Below are 13,733 nucleotides of genomic sequence, written 5' to 3'. Positions count from 1 at the left end.
TCTTTTTTTATTTTCTATAATAAACTGTTAATAGTTATGAATTTAGAAGAAAAAAAAATCTTTGAGATAGCCATGTGCCTTAGTTAGGGTTTTACTGCTGTGAACAGACACCATGACCAAGGCAACTCTTATAAGGACAACATTTAATTGGGGCTGGCTTACAGGTTCAGAGGTTCAGTCCATTATCATCAAGTTGGGAGCAGGGTGGCATCCAGGCAGGCATGGTGCAGGAGAAGCTGAGAGTTCTGCATCTTCATCTGAAGGCTGCTAGTGGAAGACTGACTTCCAGGCAACTAGGACTAGGGTCTTAGAGCCCACGCCCACAGTGACACACCTACTCCAACAGGACCACACCTTCTAATAGTGCCACTCCCAGGGCCAAGCATGTACAAACCATCACACATTGCATGATGGGATATGGCTGTTAATACCAGGACCACTGAGGCAGAGAACAGAGGCCGACCTGAGCTCCACTTAGGACTTTATTTCTTTTTTAAAAAGTATCTCTTTGAAAGGAAAAAGTTCAAAATGTTTCATCATGTGAAGAACTATGGTGGACACAAAAGACACACCAAGAGAAGACTTCAGTGTAAATATAGAGTTCTCTGTCAGCCCGACTAGGAGACACAGCTTTGGGCTGTATGTGAGGGCATGTCCCGGGAAGCTTAGCTGAGCAGGGAAGACCCACCCTAGATGTGAGCAGCACCCACCATGGGCTGGGGTCCCAGACTGAATGAAAAGGACAAACTGAGAGGAGACACCTGCCACCCGTCCCCTCCCTCTCCCTACCCCCCCCCCCTTTTCCCTCTCCCTGTGGGTTAGCTTTTTGTCCACTTGATATGATCTAGAGTCACCTGGGAAGAGGGGCTCTCAGCTGGCTCCACCTGACTAGACTGGCCTGTGGACACGTCTGTGGGAGGCATTTTCCTGATAAATGGCTGATGCAGGAAGGCCCTGAGCATGTGGTTCTAGATGCTATAAGCAAGCAGGCTGAGCAAGCCTCGAGGAGCAAGCCAGTAAGCAGTGTTCCTCCGTGGCCTCTGCTTCAGCTCCTGCTTCCAGCTTCCTGCCTGACTTCCCTAAGTGCCTACCACAGCCATGAGAACTAAGTCTAAAACTGACGAGTGCTCGAAGACCAGGCATATGCCAAGCAGGCAGAAATGTCAACTTCTCTATGTGCCACAGGATCCTTGAAGGCACCAGACTCCTTCTTTAGTGACCCCTGAAGCAAGACCAGATGCCTAGGCTCAGGATCAGAGGCAGAGGCTGCCAGCATCCCCCAATACAGAATTTAGAAAATGCACAACTGAGCTGCCTCAGTCAAAGGCCATGTTTCCCAGAATCCCTTGGCTGCAGGGTGGCTGAGTTCTGATCACAGGATGTGTAGGTGATGATCATCCGGAATGAGCCCTTCCTGGGTTAGTGCGCCCCACTAGGCTGCCCCCTATCCCACTGCATGGAATGCAGACTCGTGGGGCGCGTGATCGTGGCTTCTCCAGCTGAGGACTAGAGGGCAGGAAGACTTCAACGGAGCCTGACTCCTGGACTGTGAAGAGTCACCTCGGCAGTACTACCCATCTGCGTAACAGAGATCTCATTTTCTACTTTGTTCAAGCTGCCTGCCGTCAGCACGGCGTAACTAACCTGGATCAACAGAGTGAAGGACCATGGAAAATCATATCCCCTAAGGTCAGCAGCTGGGTGGCGACAGGGATGTTACTGATAATAACTGTAACAGCGACAATCCTTTTCCCCCATTGTGTGCACATGTAAGACGTTTCACTGCCATGGCGCAGAGAGAGATCATTAGATAATATGACGAGGAGTCATGCCACTGGATCAAGCCGCAGCAACGCGTAGCCCAGTGACTTTTATCATCGTCAATACTCACTGAGCCACAGACTGTATCTCTATTAAGCCTCACGAAACAGACTGACCAAAGAGACAGCAATGAGCCAACGCTGAGAGGGACCAACGTCCTCTCCCCACAGCTGCCTCCCACCTCTATCTGATCTTCAAGCTACTACCTAAGAGCCATCTCTAATCGTGTAGCTGTCACTCTCTCAGACTCATTCTGGCCGTTCGAATCTGAAACATCCCATAGGTTCCTGTTTTGAATGCTTGTTCTCCAACTGGCAGTGTTAACTTGGAGAGCCGTGGAACCTTTCAGAATGGGACATACCTTGTAGAAGCAGTTGGGTGGGGGTAGGCTTTGAAGGTTACACAAAGCCTCTGTCCTCGCTCTTTTCTGATCTGCCTCAGTGGCGTGAGGTGCCTCTACTACATGCTGCTACTGCTGGATAGACTGAAGCCCTTTGAAAAACCACGAGCCAGAAAGAGTCTTTTCTTCAAGTTGTTTCTCTCAGAACCATGCGAAAGTGAGAAGCAGAGAGCTGGTCCCGCAAAGTGGCAACATTCAGACAGCTAATCTTACCAGGTGGTTTCTAAGCCTTTGAAACTGGCTTGCAACAGTTTAACCATGTGGACTCTAAGGCCCCAGATCCACTGTTCCCTTGAGAACTTGGAGGATCAAAACACTGACAACAATATGAGCAGCAAAGACCATACCCATGTTATTTCTGGGCAGAACAAGGACTCCACTGGTCGCTGGCTTCTAGAGGCCACTGGAGTCTGACAAAGAATTTATTTACATTCTACCCATGACCTGAAATTTTGAGTGAGGTGGTGGACTACTTCAAAGGTAATGGAGAAAATGCAAAGCAACCCAGACAGAGGTCAACCTGCTACCAGTATGGTTCTGGCTGGTTACTTTTAGCTACGTTCACAGTAAGACTGGGGGCAAAATGCAGAGAAGTTTCAAGATGTATAATTTGGCCCTGAAAGAAAGGAGAAGATGTTTAAAGCTGTGGATAAGAGACTAGGGGTCGCGGCAGGCTACTGATGCTCACCTGGCACTGGGGGCAACAGAGCAGGTGAGCTGAGAATCTGTCCCAATTCTGAGGGCTCCAGGGTATGAAATAGAAGACTAATCAATTAATCACTTAAAATACTTTCCTTCAGAAGGTGACTGTATTTTGAAGAGTCACCACGGTGCTCTGATGGTTGTCTAGGTTTTGGTTTAGCTACTCAGGTACTCAGAAGTCAAAAGCAGCCATAATTGAAGGGGTCCCTGTGGCAGCTGGCTTTTGACTTACCTATCTGGTGCTATTTTTCAGGTGTGCAGAATGTAAATTACGGGGTCACGGAGAATTGCACCTAGATTTTTAAGGAACATCTCTGTGTGAGACCAAATGATGTGCCCCGATTCTGGACACGGAGGTAGAAGACTTAAGTGTTTTCCCTGTTGGCTTTTGGTCCTATTTTTTTCTAATCTTGAACACATTCTTATTTCCAGGAGACCACAGACTATTTTGACCATCAGTGGAAACTTTGGACTTAGACTATTGGTCAATGTTGAGACTGTGAGATGTCTTAAAATTGGAATAAGTGTGTCTTTGTCTTTTAAGATGACCGTGAGCCTTTGGCAACCAAGATGGAATGTTATGGCTTGACTCGAAGTCTCTCACAGGTTTAGGTTTTGAGTATTTGTTCTGCAGCTGGTGGTGTTCTTTGGAGAGAGTTTGGAACCTTCAGAAAGCAGGACCTAGCTGGTGAAGACAGGATATTTAGGGTGGGTGTCTGACATGGACCCCAGGCTATAGCTGGTTCTTGCTCTCTCTGCTTCAGGGTCTACTGTGGTATGAGGAGCTCCCACCACAAGCTGGCACTGCTGCGAACCCTGCTGTGTCTTCCCTGCCATGAGGACTGAACTCTTCTGAAACCATGAGCCAAAAAAAAAAATACCCTTTCTTTCCATAAACTGTTTCTGTCAGGTAACTTAATCACAACAACATAAAAAATGTAATTCATTCAACTAGTGTGTATCTTCTTACATTTGCACGGCACAGCATGGGCATCACCTCTGGGTGTCTGAGCCATCTTTGCTCTTAAGCTCTGATGTCACAGTTTTTCTTTTGTTGAGAGCTGAGCAGATTGGATCTGGCTATTCTGATTTATAGAAAAGAAATTCAAGAAACAACAATGTACAAGCACGTAAGAGAGACCACAAGCTGGTGAACAATGAAGGGATTACAGTCTCTGGGGAAGCAAAGGAAGCTATGCATTTAAATTATCCTGTCCACAAAATAAAAACAGACCACCTACGCAAAGAAGAAATTTGAATCATAGTTGAGGGAAAAAAAACTCAAGAGGAACAGACCCCTAGATGACACAAATAGCTAGGCTTTAAAAGAAGAAAATAGATGTGGGAATGAGTCTCAAGAACTCTGAGGACATTCTGAAACCATCAAGACAGGGGAGAGGGAAGGCGGAGATGACGGTGCCACCTCTTGTGGTTTCACCTGCTCCCATCCTCACCCCCTCTCACCACTCCCCTGCTCCCTCGTGCAGACTGAACCTCCCACCCCCTCTCACCGCTCCCCCTGCTCCCTTGTGCAGACTGAACCTCCCACTGGAATAACCTCAGTAGCATCTTCCCTGGCTTCCCTGTCCTCACCACTGCCCTGTAAGCAATCTTCATGTGGCAGGCAAGGTTAGTTTTGAGTTTAAAACCAATGACGTTAGGGATGTGGAAAGGTGGCTCTGCAGTTAATTACACTTGCTGCTCTTGGGAAGGACCCAGGTTCAGTTCCTAGCACCCACAGGGCGGCTTACAACTCTCCATAGCGCTTGTTCTGGGGAATCTAATGGCCTCTTCTGGTCTCCACCAGCACTTCGCATACATAGTGCATTTTCATACATGCAGGCAAACCACTCAACCATGAAATAAAGATAAGTGAATCTTAAGAAACAAAACTAATAATATATATAATATGTATTGTATATTTATATACAATATATTTATATACAATATAGATATTATACACACACACACACACATCCTGACTTTGTGCCTCCTTACAGCTCCCAGGAAACAGTCTAAGCACCTGTGGTTGACTGTTCAAGACCCACCACTGGCTTTTTATAACCTTGTACTCCTCGTAACCAGCTTGACTTTATACCAAGGAATAATGCTGTTTAGAATTCACATGTTGTGATATACAGGCTTGTGCCAGAGAGTGGCACTATTAGGAGGTGTGGCCTTGTTGGAAGAAGTATGTCACTGTGGGCATGGTCTTTAATTCCATTGTCCTAGCTGTCTGGAAGTCGGTCTTCTAGCAGCCGTCAGATGAAGACGTAGAACTCTCAGCTCCTCCTGCACCACAATGCTGCCATGCTTCTGCCTTGAAGATAATGGACTAAACCTCTGAACCTGTAAGCCAGCTCCAATGAAATGTTGTCCTTGGTCATGGTGTCTGTTCACAGCAATAAAACCCTAACTAAGACACATGTTTCTCTGCATGTTTTTGTTCACTTTGTATGTGTGTGTGCATGCATGCATGCATGGCTTTTGTGTGGAAGTCAGAGGACAATTTGCTGGAGCTGGTCCTCCACCACATGTATCTGGAGATCAAATTCAGGTCACCAGGCTTGGCAGCAAGCACCTTTACCCACTGAGTCAGTCTACAGGCCCTTCCCACGTCAGCTTCTGCATCTCTTTCCTGATGCTGTCCCTCCTGTGAAATGTCCTTTCATAATCTGAATTTGAGATGCTTCTCCAAAAATCCGATTATCAACACTGGGGATAGCCCAGAGGCTACTCAATACCTTCTCTACCAAATAGGAAAGGTCTCAGACTCCCTAAATCTCTGCCTCTGGTCAACAATGTGGGGAGTTTTAGCATGTACCATGTGGATCATGTACTTCAGCTTCACCCCAGGAGCTTCCTTAAACACTGAGATTCCTGGGCCCACTCAGGTAGACACAAGCACGGGCTCTGCATGTCAGAATTACAGACAAGTTCTCAGGTCAGTCACTTGCTCAGCGAAGTGTGCAGATAAACTGCTCTGTGCTGTGATCCGGGTCTGAGGAGACTGTGGTCTCCAGGGCCAAAAACAGATAATAAGAGGGTGGGGGAGATGGAGATAACACCAGTGGATGAGTTGTTATGCACAGGGAAGGAACCAGGCTCACTCCGAACCAAGGTCTGTCACCGAGGCTGGGTAGCAGACCTGGGATCTGACTCCAGCTCTCCCGGACGGCAAAGGCTCTGCTTTGGGCTGTTGAGCTGTAGTCCTGCGGCTTCTAGAAGTCCATTTCCGAAGCTGTCACTGTGTTTCCCTGGAGTCAAATCCTGTCTGACTCCCGACTGTCAGAAAGCGGCGGTGATCATTGGCCATAACAGCTCTGCAGAGCCCTCTTAAGAGAGAGTTCATTTGCATTTTAGTAGAAATAAATAAAGTGAGCCCTCAAAGGACAGAGGGGAAAGGGCTTGAAAGAGAGACTTGGCTGGGTCTCCATGACCAGAACATAGCTCTAGCTCCTGGGCACCATGTATTTCCCAGACATGAGTCGCAGCAGCTGGCCCACACCGCTGCCAGCTGGAGCCTGTGTCTCCCACGGAGGCCAGATTTTCAGAGAAGGTGGCAGTCATGGTCTTCCCTGGGCAGCTTCTTCGTGGCAGATGGTGTAAATAATTAAGTCAAACCACTTCACTTCACCCTTGAGTACCTACTGTGTGTTGTAAAAAAAAAAAAAAAAAAAAAAATCCCCAGTTCCTAAGGAGCTTCCTACTTGGAGGAGAAGACACATACAGAAACTGTCACTCACAGCAAATGGAGAGGAAGAGCCCGCGTGGAAGGGATGAAGGTCAGAGCAGCAGGCCTGGCTTGCTTGGTGTCTGATGGAAATTTGGAGTAGATACGCAAGACCTCAGTGCATAGGACCTTCCAGAAGGCAGAAGTCGGGGAATCGTGGGGATAGGAGGTTTAGGGAAAAGCATCTTGGAGGAGTGAGGTGGACTCTGGTTCTCATCATCCAAAGTCGTCTAGCCCTCTGGATGATTAATGCTACTAACTCTGAATCAACTAGAAAAAACAGGCAAGGAAGGCACAAGGAAGTGCTGGTAAAAACTCAGATTTGTGCAGAAACCCAGTCAGTCATACCAACTGGAACACGAGAGGACAGAACGTGAAGCCACCACAATTGACAAGAAGTACAGAAAAATCCTAGACATGAGAAAGCCACAGAAGGGACTCTGAAGTCTCTATATAAATGCTGTCCAATACTGGATGGCCAGAGAAGATCCCAAGCAATCTGCCCAAGGCCAGAAACAAAACAAGACTACAAATGGAAGAGAGGGTTGTAGCCCAGCACAGGGGACAGAGCTGAGAATCAGGGTTTATACAACTATTAAAACAAACAACCAGCAGGACTCAAAGCTGCTACCAGAATCCAAACACACACACACACACACACACACACACACACAAATGTGCAGGATGTAATCTCAATTGACACATGAGGTGACAGGAAAGCGTAAGCCATACACAAGGAAAACAAGAAATGAGGACCAATCCTGAGATGATTTGGACATTGAAAGTATGAAGAAATATTTTGAGATAGTCAATATTGTTATGACCAGCTACAGAAGGTTATGTTCATAACAAAGACAGAGATGGGCAAGTTCAGCAAGACAGCTTAGCAGGTGAAGGTGCTTGCCGCCAAGCCTGACCACCTCAGTTTGGTCCGGGAATCCTCATTGTAGAAATGGGAAAACTAATTCCACAAGCTGTCTTCCCTGTCCACACACCTGCCATGACACGTACCTCTACACACACACACACACACACGAGCACATGTGCAGCACACACATAGACACACACAAGTATATACAGAAGCTTTTTAAAAATCAGAGTCAAATCAATGAGGACCAAACCAAAGATACAATCTTGAGACCAGCCAGAGGAAATGGCACCTGGTACCCGAGGACAGAACGGCAGGGAAGATAATGACGACGGATAGTAAGCGGAGCTGGAATTTTAAATCCAGCAAAAAATGTTCTTCATGTGCAGATAAACTAGAAGCACCTTTTAAATGAACGGGGACAAAGAGTCTATGCTAAAGACGATCCTCAGCCTGAAAGGAAACGGTGGTGACAGGACCTGGGTCTTCTGCAAGGACGACGGGCACAGGAGAGGGTGAGTACACAGGTAAAGGCAGTAAAGAGAGTGTTGTAGGAGAGCGCACCCTGAAGAATGAAGCCAAGTAGTTCTTTCAGAAAATGGAAAACAGTTGGGGCCAATGGCTGCTGTAGGAACCTGGGGAAGCCAGGGAACTGGATGAAGTGAAACTTCAGAAGGACTTCCTAATAGCCGGCACTCTAGAAAGATCATCCTGGTTGGTAGATGGGACAAATGTAAGAAAGACACACAGAACTGTTGTGTATATCTGGAAGATATGCAAGGGGAAGAAGCAGGCTCCAGGGCAGGGCATGTGGATGATACTCAGGACAGGTCAGACTTAGTGAATGTGGAGAGATGTAGAAAGGCTGCGTGCGAGCGTGGCTGAGGCAGGTTTTAACAAGTGGAGTCGCCGGTATATGGGTGAACAACTCAGCAGATGACAAACTAGAGGTTCAGACTAGAGACATGACTTTTGCAGGGTGTGATAGTGAGTCAGCAGGGTGACAAGGACCACGCCGCACCTTCTCTGCTACTAGGACATGGCTTCAGATGAGGACATAAAGATGGCCTTTGTGCGCTGAGTGATGGCTAAGTTTGTTTGTTTTTTTTTTTGGGGGGGGGGAGGGTGGTTTTCATTTTGAGACAGGGTTTCTCTGTATAGCCCTGGCTGTCCTGGAACTCACTCTGTGGCCTTGAACCCAGAAATCCGCCTGCCTCTGCCTCCCAAGTGCTGGGATTAAAGGCGTGTGCCACCACTGCCTGGCTATGGTGGTTCCATTTACTAAGTAGATTAGTATAGACTCTTGGATCACTGCAACCAAAATACTCAATAGAAATAAGAACTCAAGAATGGGATGACTTTCTCTGGCTTACAGTTCCGAGAGGTCAGTCCATGGCTGTTTGGTCCCACCTGCTTGAGAAGGCCATCTGGCAGTAGCAGAATGTGGCCAAAGCTGTTCACATCACAACAGCCTGGGAAGAGGAGAGCAACATAGGAAGAAGGGGTTGGGCATAATCTTCAAGGGTCTACCCCCCAAGTGTCTTACTTCTACCAGATAGAGCCCCACCTCTTAAAAATCACACAGTCTCTTAAAATAGTGCCACAGGCTGGGGATTAAGCATTCAAAACATAAGCCTTTGGAGGATAAACAAACAAACAGACTAAGAAACACCTAGGAGATAAATAATGTACTTCTCCATCTATCTGTCTGTCTGTCTGTCTGTCTGCTCCCCACCCTACCCCTCCCACCCCCGTGTGTAATAGCATTTCCAGAGACAATTACATCATGAGAGCTCTGGTCTGATCAATGGTGCAATCCTTTGATGGGTTCATAAGACAATGGCATGATTGGGACGTAGCAAGGCATACGAGATGGGGGCTAGTTGGAGGAAGCAGGTCACTAGTGTGTCCTTACCCAGCCCCTTGTTTGCATGCCCCCACTCTCTGCTTCTTGGTCACCATGATGCAAACTGCTCTCTACCATGACTGACTAGAATCTCTGAAATCACACACCCAAATCAACCCTTTCCACATTAGGCTGTTTCTGTTGGGTGCTTGGTGCTACCCGTGGAAAAGTAGCTAACACAGGCTGACTCTTTTGGAGCAGATTACAGAAAGGTAGCCGCAACCACACCACACCAACTAGTGAAAACAGGCAGTACCCGACCATCACTCATACTGCCCAAGGGGAGAGCCACAACGCTAGATCCAGACTGATAGGTATTCCCAACAGGGCGTGAGGTGGGATGGCCGGAGCACAGTGTGTGGAGCTCCTGAGTTCTGTCTGAGAGCACTGTTGGATTGTTATTCAGTACCACCTTACAGGCTCTGACCTGTGTCAGCTCTGACTGTGGAAGCCACGGGCCTCAGGTGTTTGTCTACGCAGTACAATATGGTACCAGCAGGAAGTAAGGTAGGTAGGCGGGCAACACATTTTAGAGGTCGGTGAGTCAGAAGCACAGACTGCCCACGTGAGGAGTCCACCTTGCCGTTCACACTACTACCAGCCAGTCCACCTGCCAAGCCACTTCATGTACGTACATCTCTGTAGGCTGGCCCCAGGAAACCCTAGACATTGGGGACTATTCTGTTGCTGAGACAGAATACCTGACAGAAAGAACTGACAGGAGGAAGGTTCTATTTTGACGGGTTTAGGGGAGGTGAGACCAGCTCCTGCTCACCCGAGTGGGAGGGTGAGGCTGTTTCCACCACAGAGGATCAGGACTGGAGGCAGGCCATAAACGTAATCCACTGTAGTGGTGCCTTCCCCAGAGACACACTTCCTCCACTAGATCCCATCGTCTAAATAATCTCACAACTTCCCCAAACATCCCTACCAGCGGTGACCCAGCATCCAAACACACGAGCCTGTGGGTGATGTGGGTTAGTTTACAGGGTAGCAACATCTGATCAGAACACAACCCTGGACGCTTCTTGTAGTTACAAGACCCAAGCATACAGTTTCTCCTGTCCACCAGGAAACCTGGGATCAAACGTTGAGCCCCAGGCGGTGTTTCTGCCACACTTAGCCCAGTGCTTGCAGAGCTAGTTTTTTTTTTTCTCCTTTGCACCTGCAGTCTGGTCACGAAGAACGCCCCCACTTCAGGTGAACGTTGGAGGTAGGTGACACCAGATAACAAGAACAAAGAACTAGTCAGCTAGGCCTAGGGATCCTTGGTGACTCCTCTTGACCAGCCTCCTCTCAGGGGTCAACACAGGTCACACAGGAGAGTTCTGTATTGGTGGATGTGTGTTTGTTTGTATGTGTGTGGGAATGGAACACACTCAAGTTTACACTGTATTTATACAAAGGCATGAATGGGTGCGTGAGACTGGTATGAGTGTATGTGTGTGTGATATACACACAGCCCCAGCGCTGCCCTGTGGCCCAGGGGATGAGGAACCCTCACGGGTTCTTCGGAAAGGGAGCGCACCCAGGCTGTGTTTATCAGGGCCACTCAGGACGGGCTACAGTGGGCCCCAGAGAGGCTGACAAGCCATCAGTAGTGGGTCATGTGTCCAGTGGGCGCCAGTGGGATTTTCTTTGTTGCTCTTTGTGTTTATTTATTTATCTTGTTTTTCTGCTTTGAGAAAGGATCTACTGTATCCCAGCTCCCAAGCTGGCCTTTAGCTTGTTGCTGGGGGTGGCTTTGAGTTTCTTATCCTCACACTTCTACCTCCCGGGTGCTGGGATTACAAGTGCCCCATAACTGAAGACCCAAGCTCTCGTGCATGCTAGACTCTACCAACTGAACTAAGGAGTCCGATTAGCCCCCAACCCCCTCACCTCTCAAATGAAGATTCCAGAGCTCCCTCTAAGGACTGTTGGACCAAAGGAGTTAAGACTCTGTGAAGGCACGTCATCCTGTCATATGCTATGTCAACAGAAATGAGCAATTGTTACCAGGCACCAGCTGACCCAGGGCTGTCCAGGCAAAGCGGCACAGCCAAGCCATGGAGACTGCCCGGTGTCTGTCTGGTTATGCGGTATGGCCTCGGAGTCTGCTCAGAATGAGCAGAAACAGCGAGCAAGCGAGTGCCTCTCCTGGCACATTAAAGGCTCCATTGAATCCTGCAGTGGAGAGACAGGAACTGTTTCTTTCCTAATCTGCCAGACCCCCACCCCCACCCCCACCCGCAGCCCCTCAGGAACCTTTGCTGTCTGTCCTATTCTTCATCAACATCCCAAGGATCTGGCGTTCCCAGGGCTTCAGCAAAGGCGGAGGTTCAGGAAGATGGAGCCGAGGAGAGGCACGCCGCTCTTCCACTGTGCCAAGGAGTTATAGTCAAGGTAGCTTTTCTATTCTTTATCTTATGAGGTATGAAACAAATCATTTCCGATGGTAGCTGCCCCACAGGGGATGAGATATCAAGAGATACGAACAACAGGCATGTGCCTGGGGAGTCCTCTGTCAGTCTAGAAGCCCCGTGGTCCCCTCACACAGCTGTGCCTTCTTTGCCTGTATTGCATGATGTCTCCTCTGAAGGAGACCGCGGTGTAGTATACTGTTATACGTGGCCCGGAACCTGGCAATGCTAATTTATTCCTTTGCGCTTGCAAACGGCACTCACTGTCTGTGAAAAATAGCAGCCACTTTATTTTACACACGCAAAGAATATTAAGAAGCACAGATTTCCTCCCACCGGTTATCTTCCTCTGAGTGTGGCATTACACAGTATCGACAGGGGTGTCGACGGTGGCGTGTTCCTCGCGTTCCTCTGCACCGACCTTCCACCAGCACATCCGAGCAAGATCTCTGAGCAAGATGTTCCCTGCGGCACTTGTTGAAATCTTCTTAGCTCTGTGCATTTATTATGAAATATAAATTTGCATCCACATTCTGACAAGATACAGCAATAAAGTCTACCGGAGGAAATCTGCATGGCAATTAGCATAAATTGACGCCAGCATTTATTTCTTCAGGGGAAGAGAATGAAAAGGCAAGTATGTGCGTGCGTCTTCTTTTTGAGCCCGGCGCTGGAGAAAAGCATCCGTAAATGGCAGAAAGCAGCTGGGCATGACAAGCCCCTGACAATGACTCTGCTGTTCTCTCAGGCACAGCCAACCACCAGACCGAAGTATTTGGGTAAAGTTATGCAAATTAGCATGCAAATGAGCCTGGTAAACTTAAAGACTCAGCCATGGAAAGTGGTTGCTTTGTAGGAAGGATCTCACAGCCTCTTGGGAACAGGTAGGGTCGGGTCACTGCCAGCCAATGACAGCTGCTCAATTAGTGCCCTGGAGGAGGTGATGCTGGCTCCCAAGGTCACAGGGCAGGCACCTGGCTTTTCAATGTCACAATATGTCCTGTGGTTACTTTCTTCTCTATGAAGAATGGCTGCCCAATTTGTAATTGTGTGTGTGTGTGTGTACAATAACATATATTCATATACATACGTGAATACATGTTATTGGCTCTGTTCATCGTAGTACTAATACAGAAAACACCTTGCTACCTGGTCCCTGGGTGGTCATGGTGCTCACATCATGAGAAATATCACTGTTGTCAACCAAGTCTTTGCCTATTCACCCTCCCCTCCAGTAGTGTCTGAGCCTGTGAAAAATAGTGTTAGTGACGTGGTCCCTAGGGTGTGTGGTCCAGACAAACCCTTGATTGATGGCTGCTGGAGTGGGCAGGAAGGCCACCGGAAGAAAAGAGTGGAGCCGATAGGAGAGGATGAGGATTTGATGCAGCCACAGCGGAGAGAGGCACGAGTGCACGCAGAAGCTTTATTCAGTATTCAGGAAAGGCTGGCGTATAGGGATCCAGCATCGTGTGTGTGTGTGTGTGTGTGTGTGTGTGTGTGTGTGTGTGTGTGTGTGTATGCTGCATAAATGTGTGTGCTGGTGTGTGCGATGTGTATGTATATGTGTGTGTGCGTGTTCATGCATGTGTGCACAGGCGCGTGTGAGAGTGTGTGTGCACACGTATGTATCTGCATGTGAGTGTATGTGTGTACATGCATATATGTATTCACCTTGAAGAGGAAGCATTGCTTGTCAGGTAAGAGGCCAGTTACCGCACTGTGTCAGGGAGAAGTCTCTGTGGCCACGGCAATAGGACATAATCAGGACAAGGCAGGAGACAGAAATAAAAATTCAAGGCTTCAGGCACCATGTGAGGTGACGTGACTAGGAGCTTCTCCCTGAGTGCAGATGCATACAGATGCATACAGATGCATACAGATGATGCATACAGATGCATGCT

At 48.1% G+C, this 13,733-nt stretch overlaps 1 protein-coding gene across 1 annotated transcript in view; it reads right to left on the bottom strand.

The window, feature by feature from the left end:
- The window catches only part of Rab6b (RAB6B, member RAS oncogene family), a 72,259-nt gene that overhangs the window by 25,576 nt on the left and 32,950 nt on the right, over positions 1-13,733 (bottom strand). The window lies entirely within an intron of this gene.

The sequence above is a fragment of the Mus caroli genome, chromosome 9 (genome assembly GCF_900094665.2).
Source record: "Mus caroli chromosome 9, CAROLI_EIJ_v1.1, whole genome shotgun sequence".
In the NCBI taxonomy this organism is placed as follows: domain Eukaryota; kingdom Metazoa; phylum Chordata; class Mammalia; order Rodentia; family Muridae; genus Mus; species Mus caroli.
Note: the sequence above shows the minus strand (reverse complement) of the source record. Positions and strands in the feature narration are given on the sequence as shown.